This window comes from Camelina sativa, chromosome 5 (genome assembly GCF_000633955.1).
Source record: "Camelina sativa cultivar DH55 chromosome 5, Cs, whole genome shotgun sequence".
NCBI lineage: Eukaryota > Viridiplantae > Streptophyta > Magnoliopsida > Brassicales > Brassicaceae > Camelina > Camelina sativa.
This window is the reverse complement of record NC_025689.1, coordinates 34,874,670-34,886,425: the sequence shown is the minus strand read 5'-3', so window position 1 is coordinate 34,886,425 and position 11,756 is coordinate 34,874,670. Positions and strand designations below refer to the sequence as shown.

Here is an 11,756-nt window from a genome sequence, read left to right as displayed (position 1 = left end):
CCATGCAGTACCAGAGACGAGATAGGTCTTCCAAAGAACAAGGCTTTTTTAGAATGAGCCAATTCATTTGGAACCCCGCAGATCCACTCTTTTTCTTATTCAAAGATCAATCCTTTGTCTCTGTGTTTTCACATCGAGAATTCTTTACAGATGAAGAGATGTCAAAGGGGCTTATTACTTCCCAAACAGATCCTCCTACATATATATATAAACGCTGGTTTATCAAGAATACGCAAGAAAAACACTTCGAATTGTTGACTCAGCGCCAGAGATGGCTTAGAACCAAAGTAGTTGACTAGCTGCCACAACTATAAAATCTATACTAATAAAAAGTAGAAGCTATAAGCTTCTAAGGCTGTCCACATAGGATTTTAAATAACCTATCCGGATTTGACATGTCACGCATTAACATTTTTTAAAATTTCCAGAATTTTATATATTAAGAATTATTTTAAAACAACCTATCAGGATTTGGCATGTCATTCATTAACATTTTTTAAAATTTCCAGAATTTTTTGGAAAAAGGAAAATTTTAAATTTGTGTAAATAAAAGAACTATGCACAATATCCCACATCGGCTAGAAAAGTTTTAGACAATAGTTCAGAACCAATATAAATAAAATTAATATGCTTCTAACAACGAATGAGCAGGAAAGCTTGATTTATCAAGCGTCCAAGTTTAAAAATTATTCGGTTTGATCCGGTTTTTTTTTATCTAATTAAACCTTTAAAAAGTTTCAAAAAAATATTGTAATTTTAAAATTTTTTAAAAGTTTAAATATTATAAATATTAAAACTTTTAAAAATTCANAGTATAACGAAGAACCAGATGGTAAAAGTAACAATGAAAATTACCACAAATTTTGACAATGAAAATGGTAATACTAATTTATTTATTTTTTNTAAATATTGAAACTTTTTAAAAGGTTCAAATTTTATATTTCGAAACTTTAAATACTATAAATATTGATGTAAAACATAAATTATTTTATTTATCTATGTTTGTGCTTTTTTATTTTTTATGAGCTATAAAACATATTTTGTGCATGATTTTACAGATGAGTTGATATTCTTTCATTAATTTTTTTATTTTTTGGGTCTAAGGAAGAAGGATTGACATCGCAAGACCTTGATTAGATGTTTGAGTCAAGTTTTGGAGTTCAAAGAAGAAAAATGGACGACAAACACACATGTTTTATTAGCTATACATAGGCATGACCAGGGTTATGGTTGTCCCGGTTATGGTTTATTAACCATCAATTATGGTTAGAAATTTTATTTAATCTTAACTATAACAGTTTAATAAACGGTTAAACGGTTACGTTTAAATACGGTTCTGGTTCAAGTGGTTACGGTTATATACGGTTACAGTTATTTGAGAATATGATACAGTTGATATTATTTGATGATATAACATAATTGATATTATTTATTTATAATTATTATGTTCTTACAATGTACTCATATTTCTATATATCATATGATTCATATTAAATAAATTATTAGTAGTATATTTTATTATGTTTTTAAAATATTATAAACTAAGTAAGGATTTTAGTTGGAGAAGATTCTAAACGTGTGGATCTAAAACCAAATAATTATATGGATAAAATTATCAATAATTGGATGCATGTGTTGACTATGCTGCTCTTCATGAATTTCACAAATTTTATGAGAAAAAAATAATTTTGTGCTTGGAGTTTGATGGGTTAACAAGTTGTGTGCTAATCTAAAAAAAAAGTTTTTCAGTGAAAAAATGTGAAGAAGTCGACGAGGAAGAAAAAGAAAAAAAGTATAACGAAGAACCAGATGGTAAAAGTAACAATGAAAATTACCACAAATTTTGACAATGAAAATGGTAATACTAATTTATTTATTTTTTTAAGATAATATTTTATTACCGTCATCAATCATATATAATTTTCATCAAAATATATCTAATAAACTCACGCATAGCGTGGATTCAAAACCTAGTTCTACTAATAAAAAGTAAAAGCTATAAGCTTCTAAGGCTGTCCACCTAGGATTTAAAACTTCCAATTGTATAGCTTCTAAGGCTGTCCACCTAGGATTTAATACTTCCAATTGTAATAAGACATGTCAGTCATTAATATTTTTTAAAATTTCCAGAATTTTCTATATTAAGAATTATTTTAAAACAACCTATCAGAATTTGACATGTCATTCATTAATATTTTTTAAAATTTCCAGAACTTTTTAGAAAAAGTTAAAATTTCCAGAATTTTCTATATTAAGAATTATTTTAAAACAACCTATTATGATTTGACATGTCATTCATTAATATTTATTAAAATTTCCAGAACTTTTTAGAAAAAAGGAAAATTTTAAATTTATGGAAATAAAAGACCTATGCACAATATCCCACATCGGCTAGAAAAGTTTTAGACAATGGTTCATAACCAATATAAATAAGATTAATATGTTTCCAACAACGAATGAGCAGGAAAGCTTGATTTATCAAGCCTCCAAGTTTAAAAATTATTGGGTTTGATCCGGTTTTTTATTTGATTAAATTAAAACTTTAAAAAGTTTCAAAAAAATATTATAATTTTTAAATTTCTTAAAATTTTAAATATTATAAATATTGAAACTTTTAAAAGTTCTAAGCTTTTAAAAAGTTTTAAAATATTATAATTTTTAAATTTTCAAAGTTTAAAATATTATAAATATTGAAACTTTTTAAAAAGTTCAAATTTTATATTTCGAAACCTTTTAAAAATTTAAAATAATATAAATATTGATGTAAAACATAAATTATCTTATTTATCTACGTTTGTGCTTTTTATTTCTTATGAGCTACAAGCCTACAAAACATATTTTTGTGTATGATTTTATAGATGAATTGATATTCTTTCATTAATTTTTTATTTTTGGGTCTAAGGAAGAAGGATTGATATCGCAAGACCTTGATTTGATGTTTGAGTCAAGTTTTGGAGTTTAAAGAAGAAAGATGGACAATAAACACACATGTTTTATTAGCTATACATAGGCATGACCAGGGTTATGGTTGTCCCGGTTATGGTTTATTAACCATCAATTATGGTTAGAAATTTTATTTAATCTTAACTATAACAGTTTAATAAACGGTTAAACGGTTACGTTTAAATACGGTTCTGGTTCAAGTGGTTACGGTTATATACGGTTACAGTTATTTGAGAATATGATACAGTTGATATTATTTGATGATATAACATAATTGATATTATTTATTTATAATTATTATGTTCTTACAATGTACTCATATTTCTATATATCATATGATTCATATTAAATAAATTATTAGTAGTATATTTTATTATGTTTTTAAAATATTATAAACTAAGTAAGGATTTTAGTTGGAGAAGATTCTAAACGTGTGGATCTAAAACCAAATAATTATATGGATAAAATTATCAATAATTGGATGCATGTGTTGACTATGCTGCTCTTCATGAATTTCACAAATTTTATGAGAAAAAAATAATTTTGTGCTTGGAGTTTGATGGGTTAACAAGTTGTGTGCTAATCTAAAAAAAAAGTTTTTCAGTGAAAAAATGTGAAGAAGTCGACGAGGAAGAAAAAGAAAAAAAGTATAACGAAGAACCAGATGGTAAAAGTAACAATGAAAATTACCACAAATTTTGACAATGAAAATGGTAATACTAATTTATTTATTTTTTTAAGATAATATTTTATTACCGTCATCAATCATATATAATTTTCATCAAAATATATCTAATAAACTCACGCATAGCGTGGATTCAAAACCTAGTTCTACTAATAAAAAGTAAAAGCTATAAGCTTCTAAGGCTGTCCACCTAGGATTTAAAACTTCCAATTGTATAGCTTCTAAGGCTGTCCACCTAGGATTTAATACTTCCAATTGTAATAAGACATGTCAGTCATTAATATTTTTTAAAATTTCCAGAATTTTCTATATTAAGAATTATTTTAAAACAACCTATCAGAATTTGACATGTCATTCATTAATATTTTTTAAAATTTCCAGAACTTTTTAGAAAAAGTTAAAATTTCCAGAATTTTCTATATTAAGAATTATTTTAAAACAACCTATTATGATTTGACATGTCATTCATTAATATTTATTAAAATTTCCAGAACTTTTTAGAAAAAAGGAAAATTTTAAATTTATGGAAATAAAAGACCTATGCACAATATCCCACATCGGCTAGAAAAGTTTTAGACAATGGTTCATAACCAATATAAATAAGATTAATATGTTTCCAACAACGAATGAGCAGGAAAGCTTGATTTATCAAGCCTCCAAGTTTAAAAATTATTGGGTTTGATCCGGTTTTTTATTTGATTAAATTAAAACTTTAAAAAGTTTCAAAAAAATATTATAATTTTTAAATTTCTTAAAATTTTAAATATTATAAATATTGAAACTTTTAAAAGTTCTAAGCTTTTAAAAAGTTTTANTGATTCATATTAAATAAATTATTAGTAGTATATTTTATTATGTTTTTAAAATATTATAAACTAAGTAAGGATTTTAGTTGGAGAAGATTCTAAACGTGTGGATCTAAAACCAAATAATTATANAATTATCTTATTTATCTACGTTTGTGCTTTTTATTTCTTATGAGCTACAAGCNGCTGCTCTTCATGAATTTCACAAATTTTATGAGAAAAAAATAATTTTGTGCTTGGAGTTTGATGGGTTAACAAGTTGTGTGCTAATCTAAAAAAAAAGTTTTTCAGTGAAAAAATGTGAAGAAGTCGACGAGGAAGAAAAAGAAAAAANATTTGATGTTTGAGTCAAGTTTTGGAGTTTAAAGAAGAAAGATGGACAATAAACACACATGTTTTATTAGCTATACATAGGCATGACCATAGTTACGGTTATGGTTTATTAACCATCGGTTATGGTTAGAAATTTTGTTTAACTTTAACTATAACTGTTTANAATTAAAACTTTAAAAAGTTTCAAAAAAATATTATAATTTTTAAAATTCCTAAAAGTTTAAATATTTTAATATTGAAACTTTTAAAAANCGGTTACGTTTAAATACGGTTTCGGTTCAAGCGGTTACGGTTATATACGTTAACGGTTATTTGAGAATACGATACAGTTGATATTATTTGATGATATAACATAATTGATATTATTTATTTATAATTAATATGTTCTTATAGTGTACTTATATTACTATATATCATATGATTCATATTAAATAAATTATTATTAGTATATTTTATTATGTTTTTAAAATATTATAAACCAAGTAAGGATTTTGGTTGGAGAAGATTATAAACGTGTGAATCTAAAACAAAATAAGTATATAGATAAAATTATCAATAATTAGATCCATGTGTTAATTATGCTGCTCTTCATCAATTTTACAAATTTTATGAGAAAAGAAATAATTTGAGTTTGATGGATTAATAAGTTGTGTGGTAGTCTAGTCTAAAAAAATNAAAAGAAATAATTTGAGTTTGATGGATTAATAAGTTGTGTGGTAGTCTAAAAAAAAGGTTTTTCAGTAGAAGATTGTGAAAAAGTTGACGAGTAAGAAGAAGAAAAAATTATAACGAAGAACCAGACAGTAAAAGTAACAATGAAAATTACCATAAATTTTAACAATGAAAATAATAATACTAATTTAATTTTTTTTATAAAATAATATTTTATTACCGTAATCAATCATATATAATTTTCATCATAATATATCTATTCACGCGTGGGTTCAAAACCTAGTTATAAATAATAACAAAATCTATAGATCTGTGGTGTACCGCTGGTTAAAATCTAATATATATCACTTTTGAACATTTCCCGATCATAAAATTAGAATCGGAAGTAATTGACTATTTTTTTTCCTGGATTAAAGAAGTAAATTTAATTCCATTACTAAGTTAATGCAGATATATTTCTAAGGGAATTTTGTCAATTCTACCACATCTACTTAGAAACTTTCCAAATCTACCATAAATGAAAACACTTTTTCTAATCTACCACATGAGGTAGATAAATTGACTAAATTGCCCTGTATATGATGGGCTGGAAACAACACGTGAATAACCAAAAGGAATTGATATTAATAAAAAAACTATCTTTTTTTTCTTTAAGATATTTGGGAGTTAAAGTTGTCAGACCAATTAAAAAATCTTTTCCTTCCCATTGATTTTTTTCTCCGCTTTATCTCAAAAAGAGAGAAACCATCTATCTCTTCCTTTGTAACTATCGATTTTTCATCTTCTGCAATTTCTATCTCTCTCTCTTGCTAACATCACTTTATTCTCAATAACTCTCACTTTCACAATCGACCCTCTTTCTGTTCCACTCCCGACGGCGGCATATAATGGGCAACCGATCTAATAGCGAAATTCTTAATCAAGTCCAGTTGTCCACCATGTACTCTATCTGATCCACCTTACCCCTCCGTAGGCGACCAACACAGTGGTCTAGTTTCGGAGACCCTCTACCCGAGCTTGTGTATGTTTTTTTTTTTAACTTTTCTAAGATCTAGGGTTTATGTTATTGATGGACCATTAGGTAGTCGATGGACAATTTGGTTGCGATGGACCATCTGTTAGCAGTGGACCATCTATTAGAAGTAGACATGTTAATGACGTATGCTTTATTTTGTCTACTACATTCTGTCTATTATCAGAGATCCAAAACCCATGAGGTAGCCACAAGTCAGAGAGTAGAGAAAGACAAGATTGAAGTCTCTCCAACCAGGTATGTGTTTATAGACCAAATGAGTTCTGATTATATGTTTCATCTTCAAGTTAGTCATGAATCTTGTGATCGATGGACCATTTGGTAGTGATGGACAACAATTAGAAGTAGACATCTTTATCTGATGGACTCTTAGGCTGATGGACCAGTTGCTAACCGATAGACCATTATAAGCTATAAAACATTTTGTTGCGATGGACTATCTGTTAGTGACATATCATTTTGTTAGATATGGACATCTTGCTATCAGAAGGACCAATATAAATGAGTGCTCTTCAATTTTGTCTATTCTATTTTGTCTATTATCATAGCTTTGAAGTCCCGAGGAAGCCACAAGTCAGAGATTAGAGAAAGAACAAATTGAAGACTCTCCAACCGAGTATATGCTTATGGACCAGATGTGTTATGATTATTTGTTTCTTCTTCCAATTAATCATTAATCTTGGTAGCGATGGACCATTTGTCATTTGTTAGTGATGGACCATCGATGGACTATTTGCATAAATAGACATGTATCTGATGGACCAATGTAAATGACTTGTCTTTAATAGACCATTCATAACATAATTTCAATTTTGTCTATTATCAGATCTGTTTAGATTTAATTATTCATAAACACAAGCCAATTAATATACTCTTTAGTTCACTCTCACGTAATGAAAGACAAAGACGCCCATCATTTGTCACATAGAACATAGAACTGTTTTAATTTAAAATTGGAGTACTGTGGGAGACAGTGAAAAGACATGACATAGCAGTTTTATTAAATAAAAAACAAGAAAACGTTTTTCTATTATTTTGCAAAGGAAACAAAAAACAGGGTTAAATTGGTCATTCTATCATACAGTTGTGGTATTTTTGAAAAGAGTTTTGGAATGTGGTACAATCGGATAGAAAGAATTATAAATGTGGTAGAACTCTTAAAAAACTCTATTTCTAATAAGGTACGTTCGTTTGTTTATTACAAGAAGAAAACACACACGCACCTAACGCGCGTTGAGCGCGTGAGACAAAAACCCGTGGACTATAACCCTCGAAATTGGGCCTTTTTCGCATATTTTAGAAATTGAGCAGGCCGAGAGCGCGTGGGTTTGGGCCATGCACTATTTTTTCCTTCCTTCAGCATTTATTTCCTGTACAAAAGAAAATGCATACGTTACTTTCGCATTTCGATCTCTTTTAACACACTGCATTTATTTGCATACACTGACATAATAAAAATAGTTTTTTTGTTTTGTTTTGTTATTCTTATTTTCCATTTATTTCCAAGCAGTTTTATAGGGCAAGTCCTTATAGCGAGGATTGTCAACTACAATAATATTAATGGGACTTACAGAATATTTATTTTGGCTCGACTTACTTTGGAGAGATCCAGACCAAGTTTGAAGCCAAATTCATCGATTATACTGTTGTACCCACGATTGTTCATCTCGGATAACGGGCAAAAGGTCTAAGACATTCATGCTAAATGGGCCTAGGGCGTAGCATTGACCGGCCCGCTAAGCCCAACGAAAAGTCTGGAACTCGGAACGGCATCCCTCGAATCAGCTCGCAGCTCAGATCTGGTCAAAGATTCTTGCAATTAATCGAATTAATTAGGAACCGAGATTTGCGTAGATGATTAATTAGACATTGATTGTATGAAACAAATTGATATAAATACGTAGGGAAGACCATTGTAATGGGGATCGAAAAAACTTTTACTCTCAAGCAATAATACACTTTTTGCACTCAAACACTCTCAGTTTAGTTCAGAACTCAAACGGTGGTGAACTCCTCCGTCCGTAATCACTTCGGAAGGAGAATTGTAGTTTTAGTTCTCACATTTAGCGCTAGAAGGAGGGGGGTCATCACCTACACTCCATATAGTTCCGACGCTTTTTCACAAATTCTCGTCGAACAGTTTCTGTTATGGCTTACGCATCCGCTAACCATGTAACACTGGAAACAATCCAAAAGCTTTTGCAGGATCTGACAGAGAAGTCCAAGCGCCAGCAAGCTGCCTCCGCTGCTCTATATGAGCGTTTCGATGGCTTGGAAGGTCAGGTCTCTACCCAACTAAAGGCAGTCTCAAGTTCGGTCGCTGATCTGTCTGCCTCTCACCGAGCGTATGCTGATCGGGTTGACCTCCTGTCTTAGGAGCAAGAAGTTGATGAATCTTCTAGCTGAAAAGTTTGTGTCTGGCGAAATGCCAAATGTTTCGATCGACGAATTAGACCCAAAGACGGTATCCGAACTCGATGAGGATGTCCCCCCACTAAAAAAGCTAAAACAAACTGACGGGACGCAAGGCCTAAAAAACGAATAGACGTAATCATGGGAGGCTCGCGTTTATTTTGCAACTCGATAACAACAATCAAAGACCATCAACACAAGCTCTCTGGTTCAGCACCCAAACGGGCGAAGTTCACTCCGAGCGATCTACCTGAGATCACCTTTTTGGAGAAGGAAACGGAGGATCTAGATACTCCTCACGATGATGCACTCGTTATATCACTTGATGTAGCAAACCAAGAGGTGTGCATAATCCTAGTGGACACTAGGAGTTCGGTCGATTTAATTTTTCAGGAAACACTCACTAGGATGGGCATCGGGAGGGAGCACATCGCAGGACCTCCATCCCCACTGGTCTCGTTCACCAGCGAAACTTCGATGTCACTATGAACGTTAACTTTACCCGTTTCCACTCAAGGCATAGTAAAAATGGTGGAGTTCACAGTCTTCGACCAACTTGCGGCCTACAACGCGATAGTAGGGACACCTTGGCTGTTTCAGATGAAGGCGGTCCCGTCGACGTACCATCAGTGCGTCAAGTTCCCAACTCCTCAGGGAGTTCGGGAAATCCTGGGGAGCCAAAGAGTCGCCAGAAGCTGCTACCTTGCAAGCCACAAAGCTCCTGATCCAATAGCAACCACAGCTGGAGGTCACCAAAAATCAAGTTCGTAAGCAGTTGCGAGGTGACCTCACAGAAGCTAAATTCATCAATCCAAAATTCCCGGATCAAGAAATCAAGATTGGGGCAGGTTTGAAAAGCGAGCTCCGGGCTAGTTTGATTTCTTTTCTCAAGGAAAACATCATTACCTTCGCCTGGTCAGTTGACGAAATGCAAGGGATAAAACCCGAAATCATTTCGCACGAGCTTAGCGTAGATCCAACATTTAGACCTGTAAAGCAAAAGCGACAGAAGCTCGGCCCTGAGCGGGCCGAAATTGTCAACAAAGAAGTAGAACGACTACTGCGGGCTGGGCAGATACGCGAGGTGAAATATCCGGAGTGGCTCGCCAATAGCGTGGTTGTCAAAAAGAAAAATGGGAAATCACGAGTCTGCGTTGACTTCACTGACCTGAATAAGGCCTGCCCTAAGGATAGTTTTCCACTTCCTCACATCGATAGGTTAGTCGAATCCACTTCCAGGCACGAACTGATGTCCTTCATGGATGTTTTTTCCGGATACAATCAGATCCTCATGAACCCCAACGATCAAGAGAAGACCGCATTTATCACAGACCGCGAAACCTATTGTTACAAAGTGATGCCATTCGCCCTCAAGAATGCCAGAGCAACTGACCATCGGTTGGTAAATCGGATGTTTGAGAAATAGCTCGGGAAAACCATGGAAGTCTATATCGACGACATGTTGGTAAAGTCTATGGAGTCTAGCTCGCACCTCGCATATCTGAAAGAGTGTTTCGAGATCCTGAACCAGTTCAGGATGAAGCTCAATCCCACGAAGTGTACGTTCACTGTTCCATCAAGGGAATTCCTGGGTTATATCGTAACAGAAAGAGGAATTGAAGCGAACCCAAGACAGATCAACGCTTTCTTGTCCATGAGTTCCCCAAAGACTTTGCGAGAAGTTTAACGCTTAAACGGACGGATAGCTGCACTCAACCGTTTTATTTCTCGTTCAACTCATAAATGCCTCCCAATCTACCAGTTATTAAATAAAGGAGGGAGGTAATTCGCATGGGACGAGAAGTGCGAAGCAGCGTTCTCCCAGCTAAAAACCTACTTGTCCTAGCCACCAGTTCTAGCAAAGCTTGAGCTCGGTGAACCGCTTTTCCTCTACATAGCCGTATCTGTAAGCGCAATTAGCGGAGTTTTAGTTCGCAAAAACGGGGGGAGCAGAAACCAATTTTCTACATCAGTAAGTCTTTCACAGGAGCCAAATCTAGGTACCCAATGATGGAAAAATTGGCTTTAGCCGCAGTAATTTCGGCGAGGAAGTTACGACCGTACTTTCAGTCGCATTCGATTGTTGTCCTAAAAATGCAGCCACTTCATACAGTGCTTCACAGCCCGAGCCAGTCCGGTAGATTGGTAAAATGGTCAGTTGAGCTTAGTGAGTATGACATTGAGTTCTGAACTCGAACTTGCGCAAAAGCACAAGTCCTCACAGATTTCTTGATAGAACTTCCACTTGCTAGTTCGGCTGAAAGCAATGTGGATGTCCCGTGGACCCTACATGTGGATGGTGCATCGTCTAAAACGGGCGCTGGAGTCAGAGTTCATCTCGTTTCTCCCACTGGAGAAGTAATTGAGCAATTAATCCGTCTGGCCTTCAATGCATCCAATAATGAAGCCGAGTACGAGTCTTTCTTAGCCGGACTTAGACTCGTTGTAAGAATTGGCGTTCGAAGCCTACTTGGAGAATACGAGACCAAGGACGAGCGCATGGAAGCCTACTTGGCCGCAGCTAAAGAGTTAGCAACAAAATTCAACGAGTTTGAAATCACTAAGATCTCGCGAAGTGAAAACTCAGCTGCAGACACTCTGGCGTCACTAGCCTCGACTTCGGACCCAACAATGACAGGAGTAATCCCGGTAGAAGTTATCGAGTACCCAAGCATACAATTGGAAAGTTCGAGCGTCGTTACTAGGGCAATGAAAAAGAAGTTAGTCACCGAGGAAACAGCTCGCGCGACTACTCCTACTCGCAGAGACTCATCCAACCACGGCAGTCACACCTGTTTCTGATGAGCAGGAAACTAGTTCGGAAGTCCCCAATCCAGTGATACCCAGGCCTCCGAGCCCGGATCAAATCATC

General features: G+C 33.5%; 1 long non-coding RNA gene across 1 annotated transcript; it reads left to right on the top strand.

Annotated features, from left to right (window-relative positions):
* On the top strand, nt 6,156-7,294 carry LOC104788684. The gene is made up of 3 exons (XR_768535.2): nt 6,156-6,460; nt 6,639-6,709; nt 7,021-7,294. It is a non-coding gene; the product is annotated as an uncharacterized LOC104788684 (long non-coding RNA).